This window comes from Anas platyrhynchos, chromosome 1, assembly GCF_047663525.1.
Source record: "Anas platyrhynchos isolate ZD024472 breed Pekin duck chromosome 1, IASCAAS_PekinDuck_T2T, whole genome shotgun sequence".
NCBI lineage: Eukaryota > Metazoa > Chordata > Aves > Anseriformes > Anatidae > Anas > Anas platyrhynchos.
The window spans coordinates 202,494,130-202,515,000 of record NC_092587.1 but is presented as its reverse complement, the minus strand read 5'-3'; the positions used below and the strand labels follow the sequence as shown (position 1 = coordinate 202,515,000).

The window sequence follows — 20,871 nt, the reverse complement described above, 5'->3', positions numbered from 1 at the left end:
AATAAATTTTATTTATCTCGTGAAGAGCCAAGATCTCCTATTTCATCAAGAAAATTTTTACTGAACCCTCTGGTCTCTATAACAAGTTAGGATATCTACATATAAAATCTAGTCAAAATCACATTTTTTTAAATTATTTTATTTTTTTAGATATTTAATCTCAAAATATAGAAAAAAAAAAAAAAAAAAAAAAGATGCTACCAAAGGTGCTACCAGAGAGAATCTGGGCCAGATCTCAATATTATAGTTAGACACTTGAGGCCATGAATAAACTGAGTATTGTGCCACAGTAGGAACTGGTGTCATTCCAACAGTGCTGCAAATAAAAATAGAGATTCCCTTCAAAAGTTCCCCTTGGTATGACATAAAAATCAGTATTTTAGTTCCCATTTCACTGTAGATTAATCAGAAACTCTAGATTTACTTTGCACAAAACTGTCTTGGTGAGTGAAACTTCTAACAGAATGCCATCCAGGAGAAATTGAGCAATTTACCAGGTCAGGCCATATCAGACAATGATTCTGTGTTTATAAAAATAAGAAAACACATCTGCAGTTTTGCTTTTGACATAAGAAGATGATTGCATTGGACAGTAGAAGTCCAAATCCAATTGTGAAAGGTAAATCCATGAACAAAGAGACAAAGTCTGAAATTTCATTAAGATTGTTAATTTTGTTTCATTTAAGGTTGTTTCAGAACTGTACTCAACATATTAATCCTACGACTGTAGTTGAAATATTTGCCTCTATTAGTTCTGATTATAGATGCATTCTGGTGTGCCCTAGAGCAATTTTTCTCTTCCCTTCTATGGGGTGAATTTAGGTTTCAGCACCGTAAGTCAGCACCAGAAAAAGATTTCTCCTCATTCTATGGCTCATCTCCTACCTAGTCCCAGAACCAAGTGAGTAACGCGATTTCATCTGAGTGAAGGTACCAATCACTAAGCAGCAGTTAGCAACAACTCTTGTTAATGTCACCTCAAACCTTGAAAATGTCTGATGTTTACAGACTGTTGTAGTAGACGGCTGGCAAGTCTTTGCAGCCTCAGTACAGGGTTCCGGTCTGGTTTAGGAATAAAACTTTAAAAACAAAGGATGTGTTAGAATTTAATCCAAATTCTTTCACAGGTTAAATATAAACATAGGCAGGTCTTGCCCAATACAAGTATAAGCAACCTGCCCTTCTTATATGAGTTACAACATCTTTTAAGTCATGCTCTTTTACATCAACCATAATACAGATACTCTGTCCAACATAGGTTTATTCTATGGTGGTGAATATATATATATATATATATATTTATAAATATTTTGATGAAATTCTGAAGACCTTGTTTCCTGCTTTAAAATAAATAGAATTTCTAATTTATTTTCCACATAGAAATGTTATTCAGGCACTGGAAAGATGATTCAAAATGTTTCTCTTTAAGGTGATTTCCAGCCTGAGATATTTCACAGATTTTACCTCTCATTCCCAAATGAGCTCAGGTAATAATCAGTGTCTTATTAGAAAGCTTTGAGAAATAATATGCCTATATGCCTTTTCAATCTGCTCACAAGGTCAAAAAAAAAAAAAAAAAGACTTCCAGCAGGATTTAATATACGTACATGTGCTTTTTTTTTTTTTTTTTTTTTAAAACAATGTTAACAGTTTGATGAGAATATCAATTACACATGACTGTGTAGTTAAGATTTCCATCTCCATATGCAGCTGCAGCAAGTAACCGGACTGCTAATCAAAGCAGCGTTATAATTTAGCACTGATGAGGAAAGCAGTAGCCGTCAGAAGGGAATGACAGAAAGGAGGCAGCTGCTTTCATATCATTTTAGTGTCCATTTCTCTAATGAGCCTGAGGAGACAATTCCCTGCTGACTATTCATTAATTAATGGGATTTATGAGAGGCAAAGAGCTATCAGCATGCAAACAAGTAGAGAGCAGGTGATGACAGTCTTCTGTTTGCAGGGAATGAACATATTGAGGAAAGGAAGCTTTTGAATAAAGTAAATTATCTGAAAATGATATTTAACAAAATGCTAGGTGCCCAGTTCCTGGGCTGGAGAGTGCTAAAGTGTGACTTACAGCTTAACTGAAATCTGTTATTAAACTCGACTTCTGAAATATCCATAGTCAAATCAGAAAGAAAGGAAGACACAACCTGGGGGACTCAGCAGATGGCTCTTTCCCATTCTAAGTGAATACCAATGTTTTGCTCTGACTGACTGAATTAGTAAATAGTCAGACAGATCCTGCTAGGAAATGCCATTGCCTTCTACTTTGGTCTTTCCAAGTTATCTCAGTGGATTGTCCTCTGTTTGGGAATACTGAGATGCTTTGAGTGAGTTTTGCAAGGCAACCCCAATACTTTCTCAACCATAAGGATCTCAGGGTACAGGGAAGATTGTTCCAAAATCAATGCACAGAGATTAATAAAAAGAAGACAGTATCACAGTACTGGGCAACAGCCACTCTTTTGTCAGGCTGGAGACTTTTTGCATATGTATAGAATCATAGGGTAGCTGAGATTGCACAATTGGTTGTTGTCTCATGGTATCTGTTCACAAAGGCATTCTTTAAATGCCTTTGCACAACTTGAATTCATGTAATATTAAACAGCCTCAGGTCAGATTTCAATTCTTTCCCTTTGTTCTGATCAGAAAGTGTAAAGTAGTTGGATTTAGACATATTTGTATTGAAGAAAACTCCTGATAATGCTTATTCTGTCCCTTTTCTACTGAGGACATTTTGTGTAGGATGTGTGAGCAACATAGTAGAGCTCATTTCTACAAGAGCGAACTCCTTGAAGACTTGATGTTAGCAGCATATGTCAGAGCAGCCATGAGTCTGGTGTAAACAGAATGGGCTGAGGTGGCAAAGACTGGACATGCAAGAACTCTCCATATTTAAACATGGAGTTTAAACCTCCAAAACTTAAACCTCCAAACTCCCTATTGTGTTTTGGGGTTTTACATTAGAAAGGACATAGTGACAATCATGCTCATACAATATGTCATTCCTAGAAGTCTGTTCCACAGAGTCTTGCATCTCTTGAATATGCAGTAACCAAACACAAGGATTTCATTCTTGACACTGTAAACCACACACAAACTGCTCCACATATGTTCACAGGGTGGATAGCTATAGCACATACTTTTTATACTGAAGTTTTTAAATGTCAGAGATGATATACATTTCTCTCAATGGCTCTTCCATCAAGTGAATGATAGAGAAACAAGCAAGGAGCTGAACAATTTTATCTGAAGTAAATGACAGTGACTTAATACACGACATATCTGGCATGCATCATAAAAAACAACAACAAAAAATACATGGCAATTAATACGACAAAATATGGAACACAGGAAGCCCCTCTCCCTTTATATTATAATGTCTTATCAAATGAGAAATATTTCAGATTGGGTATATAGAAGAATTTCAATAACATCTTGGAGGCTTGACTGACTAAGGATAATACAGAGATAAATAAATAAATACAAGTCTCTAATTCCATCCTACAGATATATGACTTAAATCTGTCTATTAAATATTCCTAATTTTGTTGCAATGCTTGCATTTCTGCATTAAATAAATAAATAAATAATAAAGCTAACAAAAACAACAACAACATGTAGCTCCAGGTTTCCTATAAGGACCTCATTTTTTTTATTATAATGTAAATTTCTAGATATCCTGGAAGCAGGTAAAAACTTTTTAAAAATGAATAGAAGAAAATAAAGATGAAAGTAAAAATATATATTTTAAAACACTGTCTTCATGTTTAAGGCTGTCTTAGGTTTGTCTCTGATTCCTTCTGTACTGGCAGTTATACAATATCTTCTGCCTGAGTAAAATGCACTAATTGGCTCCAGCCAGGTTTAAGACTTTATGATAATTTCAGTACAAACATGAAAAAAAAAAAAAAAAAAAAAAGGAAAAGGTTAATTAACATCAACAAGTATGTTATAATAGTTTCTATCTCACTACATCCACGCAGGACTTGTGGTAGAGTGTGCAAAATATTTCACTGACTCCTGATAAAATTTAGCAGCTTGCTTGAACCAGCCATTTCTACAGTTGAAATAAATTGTAGTCCCCCTTGAGATTAAACCACATGCTGCTAATTGCAAACACACATTCAGATTGGAACTCTGGCTTGTATATTTTGATGAGCAGTTTTGAAAATTTCAACAATTTATCTCCTTCCATGGCTAGCAATATGTTATCTTGAATCCAGCCATCAGTGAAAATACCACACATAGGAATCCATATAACTTGCAAATTATCTGCCATAAGTATTATAACAATGGTGTCTCTGAGAAAATACAAGTAATTGTAGACAGGTGGATTGCCCAAGACAGTGCACATCAGATCTGGAGCCAGGCTGCTAAACTGTTACAAAGATTTCCCCATACCTTAGACAGAAAAACTAGCAAATGTTGAGTTATGATTCCTAAAGGAACCTAGTAGTTAGGACACAAATCCATATTCAGTTCAAAAGGATTATGACACCCAAAGTTATAACCAAAACCACATCAAAGTTAATAGGGAATATATGTAATAAAGGGAGCAAGAAAACAGAAGCACAATCATTGCTCTTCAATTTTAATTTTTACCACTGAAATCGCCTACTTAGCCTGACTGTGCTGAGCATCTTCAGTTCCAGTCAAGATAATGCGATTGGAACACATACCAAAATTCAGAGTACAGGTAACCCTATTCCCTATTCCTGGTGCAGGAGCCATGGTACACCTAATGGTGACTAAGACTACCAAAACCAGCTCAACTTATTACACTCTGCATGCTTTGTTAAAGCATAAAATTGAAAGCTCTATCCATTCCTTTCATTTTGCAGTACATTTTCCTCTGACAAAATATGCCTCTCCTATACAGCAAAGTCTCCAACACCATCCCTAAACAGAATTCTTAATTGATTTTATACTCAGTTGTACATCAAAGTTGATGACAAGTGTTTCTTAAAGTACACATAGGCCACATCTAATGCTCTTACCTTAATAACACCAGCAGGAGGTCTGAACAAATCTGGTGAAAATGCGGCCAACTGCCAAAAAAAAAAAAAAAAGGAAAAAACATTATTAAGAGTAAACATATACGTAGAATTAAGGCCATAATCAAAGCCATGACTGTAAAATATATGAAGGTAGCCAAGCTGGTGTAAATTTTGTATGATACTTGAAGATACACATCCTCCTCCTCCTCTTCTCCCAGTATTTTATTAAACTTAAATGTAGATGAACCTTTAGATATATTTACTGTTAATATTAATTTTCTGTTCCCAGGTCTGATCAGAATACAAAATTTATCTATGTACTGCATCAGAAATGTTAGAGGAAGTTAATGATGACTGAAAAACTTCCTAGTCTTTTGTGATATGAGTAATAGGACAATCAATTTCAAAAAAAAAAAAAAAAAAAAAAAGTGGAATCTTCTCGTTTCCATTGCCACGACTTTTTTGTTTGTTTGTTTGTTTTGTTTTCAATTCTAGGGGTTATCAATATTTTATTTTCATATTTAATGAACACCTAAGACCAACAAAACAAAAAAAAATCAGATTCTTAAAGTAAGAATTACTATTAATTTATTTCAAAATGTTTAAAATAATAACATTATCATAGTGTTCCTCATGCAATTTTAAGACAATCAATAAAAAATAAAGTTACATAACCCCAAGAGTCATGAAAAGACAGAATTGTTGGCAGGTTATGACAAAATTCAGATTTTAGTCAAAATATATTATTAAGGGGAAACTGAATAGAATTTAAGGAGGGAAAATGTAAAACTTATTAAGAAATATTTCTGCATTTTCTTATTGACCATCTAAAACTCATTGTTACAGAATATTTCTGAAACCAGAAATGGTGGGCATCAAAACAGTTAAGAAAGAAGCCTTATGTCTGAATTTATAGAAAATTAAAAATTAATCTATTTTAAGTCTTGCCTCTTTTCTCTCTCTCTCTCTCTCCTTTTTTTTTTTTTTTTTTTTTTTTTTTTTTTCCTTCTGGTCTAATTAGAGACCTTATCACTCAAATAGTTTAACCCGTGTTTCTGTGATGACATTACCAAGTGAAATGCCAAAAAGAAAAGTTTGAGGGAGTTGTTTGTAATGGTTCAGATATACATCACTAATTGTTTTGGGATGGGAGAAAAAGCCCAAAGGCAAGGAGCTGTATTATCTTTGATTATCACTGAAGCTGAATTATCACTTCAATTTCCTCATTCCCCACCCCAGTCATAATGAACACCTAAGTTAAAACACTCATTTTAGGACCCTTTAAGGGTTTGTTTTTCCTGGTAAATCCATTAACAATCAAATAAGAAATTCTGTCTAGATACTTATCCTCAAGTTTACCTCCTACAGAGAGCTTATTGTTTCAGATCCAAGTTTCTGCTTCCTCTTTTGTACCTTATCTGGTTTTAATATGATTGCGTAGTTTAGAAATACCTCTAGAATTGAAGACCCCAGTCAAAAGATTTTGCTGAAGGCAGCAAGTACCTTCCTTTGCAAACTCTTGGTGTCTGCTTCCCACTTACATATTGCTTGTAAATGTGCTAAGGCAGATGAAAACATTGACTTCTGCCAGTAATACTGAGAAGCATTACTTAAAGGAAACATCAGCAAAGAATACATTAAAACCAGAGCTGGAACCCACGAAATATATTGAAGAAGAAAGGGGTGGCAAAGTATAGCCATTAGGTCTTCTGAAACTTACAAAGTTATACGGAGTTTCCCTTTGACAGGAAAGTTTCTCCAGTGGTACTAACTGCAGGAGGAGGCAAGAGCAAGGGTGGGGTATTTAAAATCATTTTGGATATGTTGATAGCTCTAGATTAATTTCCCTAGGGAGTAAAGATGGGGTTGACCATGTTTTCTGTATTTTATTTAAGTTATTTTAAGGCTTTGTTTTGTTTTCAAGTTCCTGTATTTTCCCAGTTTCAGTTTATAAAGAAGTATAGGAGTCAGGTAAACAATATACTTTTACTTCTTATTGTTTTTTAAAATTCATGTTATTAGAATTGTAAATCCTGGAGGTCCATTCACTCATAATGAGGGATCAATATTTGTTTCATATATGAGATCTGCAATGTTTTTGTTTAATTTTCAATAGGAGGAAAAAAAAATAATGAAGATCATAGTTTATCAGTAAGCAATGACAAATAGTTCGATCAATCCTCTAGCACTGCAATTCCATACTCTTTAACTGAATAATCAGATGCTTCAAACTCTAGACTAGAGTCTACTCTACAATTTACACCAGAGTGTCACCTTCATTTTTGTGAATTATGAATTTTGTTTATTGTGAATACAATTTCTCTATCTGATTTGGGAGGCAGCAAGCATGAATATTCCTCACTCATATTATTCTGTGGAATAGTTTGCCCATGTGCCAAAGTCTTTTGACTTAGTATTGTCTTCTTTTTGATGGCAATAAATAGGTCAGTCCTACCCAGAAAAGATGATTTCTATCATTGCCACTACCTGACATGTTTATACATGTTTTAACTGACATAGGTTTACATTTATTATGACTTTAGTACTAGAACTTCCTACAATTTTATGCTGGTGTGCATTTATTGATTTCAGTTGCATGTCTCCAGGTTCACCTTGGTATTACTAAGTTACTGAGACTCATGCTCGTGTTTTTTATGGTGTATGATGGTTTGGGATCTTTTCAAACGGATGTGAAACAAAACACCACTGTGAACAATTAGACATAATTTAAGCCAGATATTATAATTATAATTTTACCTAATTATATTACCTATTATAATTATAATTTTACCTTATTTTCCATCTATTACAATTGCACATGACTTATTGGAGTTACTGGTTCTTGTGGAGAAAAAAAAAAAAAATCCTAATATATTCTGAGTAACAAACTATTTTAAGTGGTTGTATATTAGAGTAGCTCATAAATATGCCTCATTTCAGTACTGAATTTACTATATTTTTAATTTTCCAGCAGATTGGCTATAGTTTTAAAGGTTTCATCTAAAGCCGTCTGGGCTATTTAAAGGGTAAAATGTATTTAACTATTCAAAAGGCACTTGATCCTGTGAATGCACTTTGGTACTAATAGGATAGTCATTTTCCAGGCCAGCAAAAAGCTATTACTCACTGGAACACAAACAGATTGTGAGAGGGAACACTCATGCTGATGCCTGGCATCCTGACAAAGGGAAATGGGAAATATGTTCCTTTCCTGAATTAAGTTGCATTGACTCTATCTGTTCCAAACATTTGGCTCAACTCCTTTCTTCTCATGATACTTATGACAATAATAGGATAATAGATTTATGACATGAAGGCACTGACCTTTGTCAGAGGGAACATTTTGACAGGAAAAGATGTGATATGCTGTTATGCTCTGTAATTTTGACAATGACTGACAGTGTGGCTGTATGTCAACATGGTAAAGCTTATGCTTATGTTTTTACATTGTCATCCTTGGATTAACTCCTGTTTTTTGTTGTTGTTGTTGCTTTTATTACTGTTGTTTTGTTTTGGTTTTAGTTTCTTTTATTGCATAAACCTTTTCTAATGAAATTGCTAGATGGAGACAAATCATGCTGTTAGGAAGCCTAGATTCTGAGGTCACCCTACACCCATAGGTGTAAATTTTGCTCTAGGGAAAGATGGGGTTTTGGTAAGGTCACCCTAGTGAACACTGATGCTTCTTCTGATCTTTTAATCTATGCTGAGGATACACTCAGTTTAAGGACATACAGTCTATATTGCCTGCACTGTTGATAAATGCTATGAAATACTTTATTCTGCTTGTGTTTTTCTTCCATTATAAGACTGTTTTTGATGGAAACTGGGCAAGTTTAAACTCAGAAAATAGAAAAGAGGTAATGTAATGTAATCTGAATGTAATCTGAATAGTTAGGATATGATCAATTATATGGATGAAACTGTTTTTCTGTCTTCAGGCTTAGTGAATAGAGACACTTTATCACCCTAGTAGCAAAGAATCTCATCCATAAGAAAAAGACATATATCCAGGTAGTTAGACAAGATGAAAAGGAAATTTTGCACAGAGAAAGTCAGTGCAAATGTAGAATATCAGCATTTTATTTTTTTTATTAGAAATTATAATTTCCAACATACAGTTTATTAGTCATACTTAACTGTTTGCACTTCCTCTTTTTCCTATCTAAGCAATGACCTCTTATTTTAAGGGGACAACAAAATAACAATATGGTATGGCATGCAGTGTTCAACTCTTTTTTTTTTTTTTTTCAAGTCTATCAGGAAGAATGTCCTCAGTGCTGTGCAGTGCAAACAAAATTGATGGCCTTTGCCCTGAAGGATTTCATCCTGCAAACTCTTACACATGAGTAATTTCATTCACTTGGGGTTTATTTCTGTTCCCACTGAAATCACTGGTGAAATTTCCAGTAACTCCAGCAGAGAAGGATCAAGACCAAGAATATTAACATTGACTTATGTGACAACTCTTAGAGAAAAAATCAAACTGGAATACCATCAAAGCAATGAAAACTTGTTTCCCGTCTTTCACCTTCCATGATTTAGGTATTAAATTGCCTAGATGTAGCATCACTTTTCATTCAGCTTTCTGAGTGACATATAATGAGGTTTCATTGCTCACTATGACACTTTGACAAATGTTGTGTTACCATCGCTCTTAAGAGTGACTATACAAAACATCCCAACTCTGGAAACGTAGTACAACTATAGTGAGAATCCACATGAATAATGCATGAAGCATGAGAAAGGAAGCAAATGTTAAATAATTTCAAAATGGGTCAAAATCATGACAATTTAGTTGGTGACAAATAAAGTCATTTTTCTAAAATATTAGCCAACCGTGTCCCTTCTTCTAGATTGATTTGCACAGCAGAAAAGGTCATTTTCCAGGCAGAAGGGGAATTTCCTAAATGGAGAGGAATTCAACTTCTACATGAGAGTTATAACGAGAACCAATAAATTAGGCAAAGTTCCTGTTTACCTAAGTTGAAATATGGGCCAAGCCCAAGAGAATGCATTCATCATTTTCTTTTTTTATGTCTTGAAATTTAAAGCATGTTGTGATAGATCTATATATCATAGATACAGTAATATTAGAAAAGGTACCAACTACAGAATATAAATATAATGTAACTGAATATTTTCACTTTATTCTACAGAGATTTCACTTTTATCAACTAAAATTAACTGGGATGTGAAGCAGGACTGAGGATAAACTGTATTGGTTGAAGTTCTTATAGACAATTAGAAGATATTTTCATTTTTATACTAACAGTGACTAGAAGCTGGTATGCAGGCTATGTTACATGATATGGTGGTCTTCATCCATTTCCCAGATTGTGACAGCATATGGCTCCTTCATATGGTAGTGTGATCCAGACACTAGGATTGTAACAAACCTTTTCAGACAGAAAGGTACCATATGACTGGTTTAATATCTTAAGTTAGGAGAACAAATGTGATCCATATAACTAAAGAGCTTTAGCTGCAACTTCTGAAGAAAGAATTCTGAAGGAGACAATAATTAAACGAATGAAGACAAGTGAAAAATTGTATAAAAAGAATACTCATTTACCACCTGAACACTTTAGTGAAAAGACAATTGATCATTTTAGAGAAACAAAATATTCTATAGGAAAATGCAGGCCCATCTAAAGGGGCCCATATGCAGAGGTGCACATATAGGTGCACGTATGCAGAGGAAATCAGACATGAGTTTTTTCTAAGTGTTTATGCAGAACTGAAGGGCTATGCATTTATTGGTGGGATAATTTTTTACGCTGGAGTGTGTCAATGGAGTATAGTGATGGATGGATGCACGTGCATGGAGAGCACATGTTAAGTTCTTCAAAAGAAAAGAAAAAGTCCTGACAGTCCTGGAATTCCTGACATTAAGGGCCAGGATCAGAGTGAAGTGGTAATGAGAAAAAATGATGAAGTAGCTCACCAGACTCACTCACTCATCAGGCTAGTGAGTTTTCTAGTAATGTCTCTTACCTGGGTCCCAGGGTAAGAGTAGGGGAAGACTTCCCTATGGGTTGGGTCTGGTCAGCATATCAAGCCCTCCCACAGAAAGGGTAGTGATGACATTTCCCTCTGTTCCTTTTCCTCAGGACAGGAGGCTGACTTGTTCTAAGTCCTCTGTCCAATCTGGATGGACCTTCATCCTTCATTGTTTGCCCATCCATCAAGTTCCAGAGTCTCATCCCTGTTGTGTAAGGGCAGCTGGGAAAGTGAGGTAGGCAGGGAGGGGATTTGCCTGCTGACTTGAGCAGAAACCTGCTTCTATTCCCCCTGTCTCATAGGTCTCCTCCTTCTGCCTGGTAGCGAAAGGGTAGGGAATCCTTCATTTCTTGTGTTGTTGCCGCTGATGCATCTGTTCCAGGCATGGTAGAACATGATTCCACCAGTTGATCTCCTCTCTGATTCTCTAATACTCCTCAGCCTGCCCACCTCCTCCTGCAGCTCTTCCGCAAGGCTGAGTAGTTCTTCTCCCTGGGTACAGCTCCCACAGGTGCACTCACTGCTGCTGTCAGACACTGACAGAAACCTTGGGCACACCCTGCAGCCTGAGACCTGTGTGGCCACATCTTTTCTTGGGAAATCTGTCTGGGTAACTACACCACTTTCTGTGGCTGGATAGGCCACAGGGGATGCAGAGGACATGGCTTTCTGCCAAGTGGATACCATGACTGGAGCTTCTTGCAAGAGGGTTACAACTACTACTGGAAGTTAGATGAGTGACAGCGCCCTCTCTGCATGCCCTCCTGCACAAGCTGCCACACAAACTGCCATGCAAATCACCACACATACTGTCCCTGTTGATGAACCATGGCCTGTTTGACTGCCCTGGTTGCTCACACTTCCTAAGGCTGCCTTTTGCATGTATGGGGATGGTTGTCAATACTCCAGGCCCCATCATGCCTCATCAGCTGCTCTCATGAGAGGTGCTGGCTCCTTTAGTTTCTGTACTCCCTTGGAGTTTCCCCAGCTCAGGAACCCCCCTATATGCTGTGACGCTCCACTCATGCTTGCACTGGAGCTGATTGCCTTGGTGACTGAAGAAGATGAGTAGCAAAATTTTGCCTTCAGGAAATCTGTTAGTCAGCATCCCATGGAAGACTGACTCGAAACACAAAGGGGCCAAGGAAACATCACTGATCTTCAAGGACAACCTACTCAAAGTGCCATAATTGCCCATCCTGATATGAAGGTAGTTGAACAGATGTAGCAGAATATAAACTTAGATATGCAAGGAGCAGATCTGCACAAAAGGATGCGGTGCCCTGATAAGTTGGACATCACTATTTGTAGCATGTCTTCACTGCCGTAAGGACTAAGCAAGTCTGGTGCTGCTTTTCCCTTGACAAAGGAATATTGTGATTGTCCACAGCTCCCAAGAGACTACATTTGTAGTACAGTGGTTAGTTTTGTATTCCTCAGAATTATAACTGATAAAATGGGGAGAGTCAAGCAGAAGCTATGAAGATCTTCAGTAGCTGGTGCCAGACTCACCTCAGACTCACAGTGAAAAAGGGAAATTCCCTTTAGGTATCAGGGTAATGTTTTTCATGAAGAGAGTGATTAAACACTGGAGTGGACTGCGTACAGAAACTTTAGAGTCTCCATCCTTGAAGAGGTTCCCTGTGCATCCTTGAGCAATCTCATCTAACTTTGAAGCTTGTTCTGCAGAAGGCCTACTGAAAGTTGGACTAGGTAATCTCAGAAGACCTTTCCAGCCATAATTACCACATGATTTTTTGAATTTAAGTATATAGCAAAGAACTGTCTATGAATAGACAGTAAACCTTTTTCTCCCTGGCAGAAAAACTATCCCAGAATAAGTGGGCTACATGCATAATTGTAGTGGGTTTACGTGGCAAGGTTTTGAAGCTTCCCAACCATAGGGATGGTTTCTGTGAGAAGGATCTAGAAGCTGCCCCATGTTTGGTAAGGGCCCCACTGCTGACCAGAGCTGAGCCAATAAGCGATGTTGTTTTGCGCCTCTGTGAGAGCATATTTAAGACAGGGAAAAAAACGCTGCACCACACAGCAGCTGGGAGAGTGAGAGGAGTGAGGAACAGCCTTGCAGGCACCAAGGTCAGTGAAGAAGGAGGGGGAGAGGTGCTCCAGGCACCGGAGCAAAAGTCCCCTGTGGCCTGTGGAGAGGACCATGGTGAAGCAGGATGTCCCCCTGCAGCCCATGGAGTACCACGGTGGAGCAAGGTTCCACGCTGCAGCCCGTGGAGGAGACCACAGTGGAGCAGGTGGCCCTGCACCGACAGAGGCTGCTGCCTGTGGAAGACCCCTGCCGGAGCAGATTCCGGGCCGGACCTGTAGCCTGTGGAGAGGAGACCACGGAAGAGCAGGTGACCTGGCAGGAGCTGCTGCCCGTGGGGGACCCAGGTTGGAGCAGTTTGCTCCTGAGGGATGGACCCCGTGGTACGGACCCATATCTGGAGCAGTTCTGGAAGAGCTGCTGCCTGTGGGAAGCCCATGCTGTATCAGTTCGTCAAGGACTGCATCCCGTGGGTGGGACCCCACAGCACAGGGGACGAGAGTGACCGAGAAGGAGCGGCAGAGAAGTGCTGTAGACTGACCATAACCCCCATTCCCCCGTTCCCCTGCGCCGCTCGGGGGGAGGAGGTGAAAGAGGGTGGATGGGGGGGAAGGTGCTTTTGGTTTCTTTCCTTTGTTTCTCACTTCTCTAGCTTGTTACTAATAAGCAATAAATCTTACTATCTCCCTATGCCGAGTCTGTTTTGCCCATTACAATAATTACTGCGTGATCTTCTCATCCTTATCTCAACCTTTGAGTCCTTTTCATCATATTTTCTCCCCACTTCTCTTTGAGGAGGGGGAGTGAGAGAGCGGCTGTGGTGGAGCTCAGTTGCCCACTCGAGAGGAATCACCACAATAATTTTCTTTAAAATTTTACCTGGAAAATTTTGTAGAACAGTAACTGAAAGCTGCACCACAGGGAAAAAAAAAATCTGAAACCCTCAGCCAATATTAATGTTGAAAATGCAACTCAAGTATTTTTTGGGGAAAAAGTTTTTTATTTTTTTAAGTAAAAAAATAAATAAAAAAGTAAAAAGGAAGAAAAAGAAAAGTAAAAAAATATCTAGAGGAAATGATTTGCAAGTAAGATTGGGTCGGGTGTAATATGATGGGATTCAAGCTTTTTTCATCTAAAACTTTGGCTCATGGTACATCTCCTTTTCAGATCTGTTATCTGAATTCTGAGCTATTAAGACTATTGGGAATTCTCATTCTGTATGGAAAATCCTAGCTGGCAGAGGAAGCTGGCTTTGCTCCAGGGTAATGAAGACAAAGTTATTTCCAGAACAGGAGTAGGAAGCTAAAATGGATACTAGTTTTGACAGTAATGAAGAAGACTATCACCTCTCTATTAGAGGACCTAAGGATGTTGAGTAATGAGAGTACTAAAAATAGATACACTTTCCACATAAATTGTGGTAAAATGTTCCTTCCCCCCCCCCCTCAAAAAAAAAAGTTCAGAATCACTTGTTTGTTTGTGTTTTGTTTGTTTTTTTTAAGTGTTTAATTTCTTTTGAATAAATTAATATCAAAATTAAAAAATAATCAGAGAAAAAATAAAAATAAATAGGATTTTTATTTTTTTCTTCTGTATCAGCTTCATTGTTTTCCATAGATATAATTGAAATGTGATGCTGGAGTGTTTTTTGTTGTTGTTTTTGTTGTTGTTTTGTTTTCTTTTTTCTTATAATTCTATAAATGCAAAATGGCAACACTATTAAAGTTATTAGTGAATATTTTCATGGTTTTCTGAAAACAGCATTTTACTCATACATGTCCAGACTTCCTTAATCGTTTTTTTTACAGCAAGGGATAACTGCTTATAGCACAGATATAAACAAAGTAATCAACATTTCTAAGCACATTTCCTTTAAAACTACAGCCTCTAACCATTTAGGATCACTTCTCAGAGAACACATGAAAGAAACTCATTTGCTGAGAACTAATGAGAAAAAACATCAGAACTGTATCAACCATATATTTACATTTTCTTAGGACATGCTGCTGAATTCCAGATAAACCTGACCTGCTAATAAATTTTATTTATGAATAATATCAGACTAAAAAGAAAAGAAAAAATACACAGTTTTCAATGTAAATCAGAGACTTAAAACTCTTCCTCTGTCACTCACATTCACTCTGCTTCTGGATTTCGGTCAAAATTCTAGACAGGAAGATTTGTGCAATGTGCACAGAGTACATTAATCTACTGCACTACAAAGTCCATTAATTTTGAATACTGCTATCAATTACACTACATGACATAGTGAGAACTATATGGTTACCTTTATAAAAGTGCCTTTTCTGATAGGGATTTGGCCAACCTCTTTTCAGTGGTTTGTGGGGACAGGACAAGGGGAAATGGCCACAAAATGGAGCACAGGAAGTTCCATACCAATATGTGAAAGAACTTCTTCACGGTGAGGGTGACGGAGCACTGGAATAGGCTGCCCAGGGAGGTTGTGGAGTTATCTCTCTGGAGATATTCAAGGCCCATCTGGATGCCTACCTGGGCAGCCTGCTCTGAGGAACCTGCTTTGGCACGGGGGCTGGACGCTATGATCTCTAGAGGTCCCTTCCAACCCCTGAAATTCTGTGATACTGAGGGCTTCATTTTTACTCTGGATACTTTGTAAAGTTTTGTGTATGCACATGGTAAGGCAGAAATCTCAAAGTCATATGTACATATGTTACATATTTTCATGAATATTGTTTTCATCTTCAGTATCACAATACCAGGATACTCATTTAATATAAATTAGGCAAGTCTCATTTTTTGTTTGTTTGTTTTTATTTTTTTTATTATTATTATATTTATTATTTTTTATTTTTTTATTATTTTAATTTTTAAACATCATAATTTAAACTATCTATTAATAGGAATAGAGACTTGGATTGTCTAGATGCATATGCTTTCAGCATTAATATTAAATAAGGAGGGAACAACTAGATGTTTCTTTACAAAGTCAAAGTATGTTAGTGTCTAAGTCAGGAAATGATTTGCATCAGGTTGATTACATAGTTGCTGGAAGATCTCTCCAGAAGGTTGTCCATGTTATTAAAACTATCCCCTGCTTTTAACCACCATCAGAGAGAAGACTGGTTTCTTTCTTTTTTCTTTATGAAAGACTCGTATTCTCTCATTCACACTCATTTTCTACTTTATTTCCTAGGTCACTAATTTTTCACCTAGTGGTACACTGACTGCTGCTGATTTGAGTTACTGCTCCCAGCCTGCCTGCGGGTGTTCAGCACTGCTTCATTGGCAGAAGTTATTGCTTTGCCAAGCTTGACACTTTATTCAGCTCAGCTCCCTGTATAATTTTAATCCAAATCATTAAAACAATCCAGGTTAAAATGAACAAACAAATAGCAGTCAGTATTTGCTGGAATTAATTATATCTGTTGTGTGCTCCATGCATTAATGACACTGTGGAAATGCATCCTGAGTGCTCAGTACTCAATAAATTGTTCAATGACCAAAGGGATCTCAACATGTTGGAAAGATAGGATGACACAATCCTCTTGAAATTCAACAATATCAAAAGCAAATTCCTGTAGCTGGGATGGAATAATATGCAATGGTAGAGTCTGATGGCCAACTGGCTGTAAAGCACTTTTGCATATAAAGACCCCAATGTCCCACTAGACAGCAAATTGTACATCATGTACATGACAGTATCTGTCATGTATCTTGTGGCAATGAAGGACTATCAGCAAGCGGAAACAGTATGTTGAGGGAAGCAATGGATTCACATCCACTCGTCCTCTGTGAGGATGCATCTGAAGTACTACATCTAGATTTGGGATCCCCAATACAAGAAAGCCTAATCAGATAAATGGCTTGTGTAGAGCCACCAAGATCGTTAGGGGATTTGGAGTACATTTTCCAGAGAGGATGTGCAATCTCTATCCTTTGGTGTTCAAGATTTGAGTGGATACAACCCTAACAATTGGATCTAATTAGACCTGCTTTGAACAGGTATTGGACTTGAAACCTTCCAGAAGTTCCTTCAAAGGTACTTCTGTGATTCTATAACTTTAAGAGGAGGATTTATTGTCATCTTCAACTGTCAAATAGATGGCTACAGAATCTCTCTTTGGAAGTGCAGAGTGATGAGATGAAATGAAGTTGAAACACATGAAATTTCATGTAAATACAAGAGAAAACTTCACTTGAGGGTAGTCAAGTGTTGGAAAAGGGGCCAAAAAAAAGGCTATGAAACTTACAGGTTTGAAGATATTCACAACATGGTTGAAAGAGGACCTGAGAAACATGAATAACTTTAAAGTTAGTCTTGCTTTTTTGTGAGAGGCAACATCTCTAGGGGTTATTTCCAGCTAAAATCATTCTATGACTCTGAACTGATAAATTTTCTTGACATTTTCTGTCTGTTTTAAGGGTCTACAGGAAAAGTTGCTTCCAGGAATTCTACATATATATATGTATATATATTACCATAATATCAAAATTATGTTGCAAAAACATCCCAGAACAACATTGTTCTTTCAATGGGTCTTTCCCCAATACATACTTTACAGCTAAATGTGGTTGAAGTTTTTGCCTGCAAAGATGTAAGTTCTTTGAAAATATGGCTATATGTATGATCAAATCCACCCAGTGCATAAGAGGTAATTAACCATAGATTTCTACTCCATTTGTAAATGAGACAGAATTGTTAGAGCAGGAAATAATCAATGATTATGTGATTTCACTTGCTTTTTTTCTTCTTGGATGATCTCTAGAAAATGCTTATGACATGTAAACTGTAAAAATAAAAATGACAAAAGAAAAAAGAAAAACTTTTTTTTTTTTCTTATTATAGAAGCTCAGTAAGACATTGGTTTGTCTATGGGTGGTTGTCAGGTATTTTAAACCATACCCTCTTTCCAATAACATTTTAAATAAATAATCAAATAAATAAAACTCTGTAAAGAACTGAATATTAACAGAGAATACTTGACATCCTACATATGGGATTATTTTATTTGTATTATTATTATTATTATTTGATAACGTGCTCTTTTTTATACGTTACAGTATTTTATGCTGGACTTAAATCTCCTATAACATAGTGTGGCTATGGAGACCTCATCTTACCATGCGTGAAATGAGTTAGTGGGGTACAACAGCTCAAGTAGTTGAATGAGGTGACTAGAGTATGGAGTTTGTATGTTTAGCCATCATGCTTTGATTTCTTTTGAAATATTTCTTCATATATTCCATAAGGAGCACCATTTATTAATTGCATGTAATGCATCTATTCAAGGCCTCTTCTATGAAAGGCAGTGGTAGAAGAATTAAGGCATTCATTCAAGATGTCTTTTGATTTATTGCTCCTCTTACCTCTGTACAAACAAAAGAAAGCAAAATAAATTCAAACAAAATAAATAAATACATACATACATACATACATAATTTCTCTTTAAAAATGGTCTGATAAAAAATTTAAGAATGCATATGTAGTTTAGATTATAATAATCCTTCCTCAACTGAATTTGCATTTTGTAGATAGAGTATCTCTTACTCATGTTTCTGCTAGTAATGTTTTAAGCCATACTTAAAAAAAGAAGCTACTTAAAAGTCATGTGGTATAAATATAACATCAAGCACCACTGACATATTTAGTCTGATGAGGGAGAGGAAAACAAACTACTGGCAAAATATCATAGCAGATAGCCTTTCACCTCCCACATGTCAAGTTTCTTGTATACTAACTGTCATAGTGCCATTTGTCTTTGTTAGTAGGACCCCAAGTTAAGTAAGCATCAGGTTAAGAAAAGTGACTTTCTGACTGAACTAATTCTTGAAAAGTGAGATGACATCCCTGAGGCAAATTTACAGATTTGTTATCCATCTTGTAGGTCACCACTTCCAAACAACTTATGGAAGAAGCTGGGGCCAAAATTCCCATCATGCTCTGTATTCTGTGAGCACAAATAGCTGATATCTAAGTATTTCATTGGCATACAAACACAAACAGTATTTTTCTTTTGTACAAAATAAATATGTAGTTTTACATGTTTATGGAAAAAAAAAAAAAAAAAAAGGAAGTGAAACTATTTCAAGGTATGATGTATAAGCTTATTTTTGCCTCTGTGAGTAACCTCACTCAAGTTACTTTGTTAAATATAATATAAGTTAGTGGGGATATTGACACTAGAGCTTCAGTAGTTAACCTTAGTGGTTTAAAAATCTTATATTGGGTTCTGAAGATGTAAGTAGGAGAATGGAGCAGAAGAAGATTTTTTTTTTTTTTCCTACTGTTTAAATATTATATTTACCTTTGATTTTGTTTATCTTTTCTCTAACAACTTTGATGATCTCTAAAGAAGACTTTATGAAGGATTGGGCTTTGGTACAGTAAAATAAAGTCAGAGTAAGAAAAGTTGGACTCTTTAATTGTAGATATATATTTTTAGAGACTTTGTAGGAATGGGTATCACTACCCCTCCTCTAGCTCTCAACATTAGTTGGATGCTGTGTTGAAGTATCCCAAAATACTCCCTGCCTGAGTTTGATTTTTAAAGCATCTTTATTGTCACTGTTCTGATACTGTAGTCACTGGACTGATATCAGTAGTCACTGGATTTGATGCCTTCTGGAAGCTAAAAAAAAAAAAAAAAAAAAAGATTTACAGATGTCATATATGCTCCATTCTCTCATCACTTCCTATGACAAATACACAAGATTTCTTCTTAAATTCTTTATTCTTTAAGGCTTTTTGTGGACTTTTGCTTTCTTGCTTGTTTTTACTGTGTGCTATGTATTTAATGATAACTTTTAGCTTATGCCATATCTGGGTTTAGCTGGTTCTTAAAAAGTAAATTGAAAATATTTGTCCCTGTGGGTAACGAGAATTTTTCATACTCTAAGATAATGGAAATTTAACATGCACAGCTAAATTTCTGAGTAGATACTTAACCTGTCTAATGAGTATTTCTATTGCTTGCGACATTTTATATCCTGGGTTGTATTTACACAACAGTAAAAGCAGATTGGCAGTTCTTCGGTCAGTTCTTCAGCTTTGTTCAGTGTTGTGACCTGTCAAAAGTGTAATCCTTCCTGGATTATATGATTTTAGGCAATCCTAAATCATCCACCAGTCCCTAATATTTATGCCAGTAAGTATTTATTTACCTATTTGTGTATTTATTTATTTATAAGCTGTTGGGGGATGTCTATCTATGCAAAGGCTATGTCTTCAGTTACAATGTATGCAATGACATATTCTTACTGTGTTACCAGCAGTACACATGAGTACAGAATGCCTATCAAAGAGATTGGCAAACATGAAGGGACAGATTCAGTAGGAGAGCAGAATTCACCTACAGATATGTGTACTAAAAATATATTTAAAGGACTGCAGAAGTGTTATCTGGGAGAAGAGTATCTGTCTCAAAAGTGGTTTTCTGTCCACCAATAATAAATTCTCATACCATACTGATGGACGTTGGCTAGGTGTCTGTGATGCACTAACTTACAAAAAGCTTACTTAAAAACTAATGTGTTGTTTGTTTGTTTGTTTGGTTTGTTTTATTTATCTTTTTTTTTTTTTTTTTTTTTTTTTGGCTGGGTACAATTCCCAGTGCAAGGGGAACAAACCTCTACATGCAGTTTCCAGATGTTACAATAATAGAATTACACATTTCCATTTTAATGTAGGTTGGTAAAAATTGTCTTTTCAAACATGATTTCAAACACTAATCAGTCAGTCAACAAGATTACCATAAAAAGTTATTTGGGGGTAACAGCATCCTGCTCCATGCAACTATATCGTAACTGGAGAATATTATGGTTTGA

General features: G+C 36.4%; 1 protein-coding gene across 2 annotated transcripts in view; it reads right to left on the bottom strand.

The window, feature by feature from the left end:
• The window catches only part of TENM4 (teneurin transmembrane protein 4), a 1,639,674-nt gene that overhangs the window by 1,084,929 nt on the left and 533,874 nt on the right, over positions 1-20,871 (bottom strand). For both annotated transcript variants that reach the window (XM_072032862.1, XM_072032864.1), the window contains exon 4: positions 5,007-5,057. The gene's annotated coding sequence lies outside the window, so the exon portion shown is untranslated. The remainder of the gene's footprint in view (positions 1-5,006; positions 5,058-20,871) is intronic.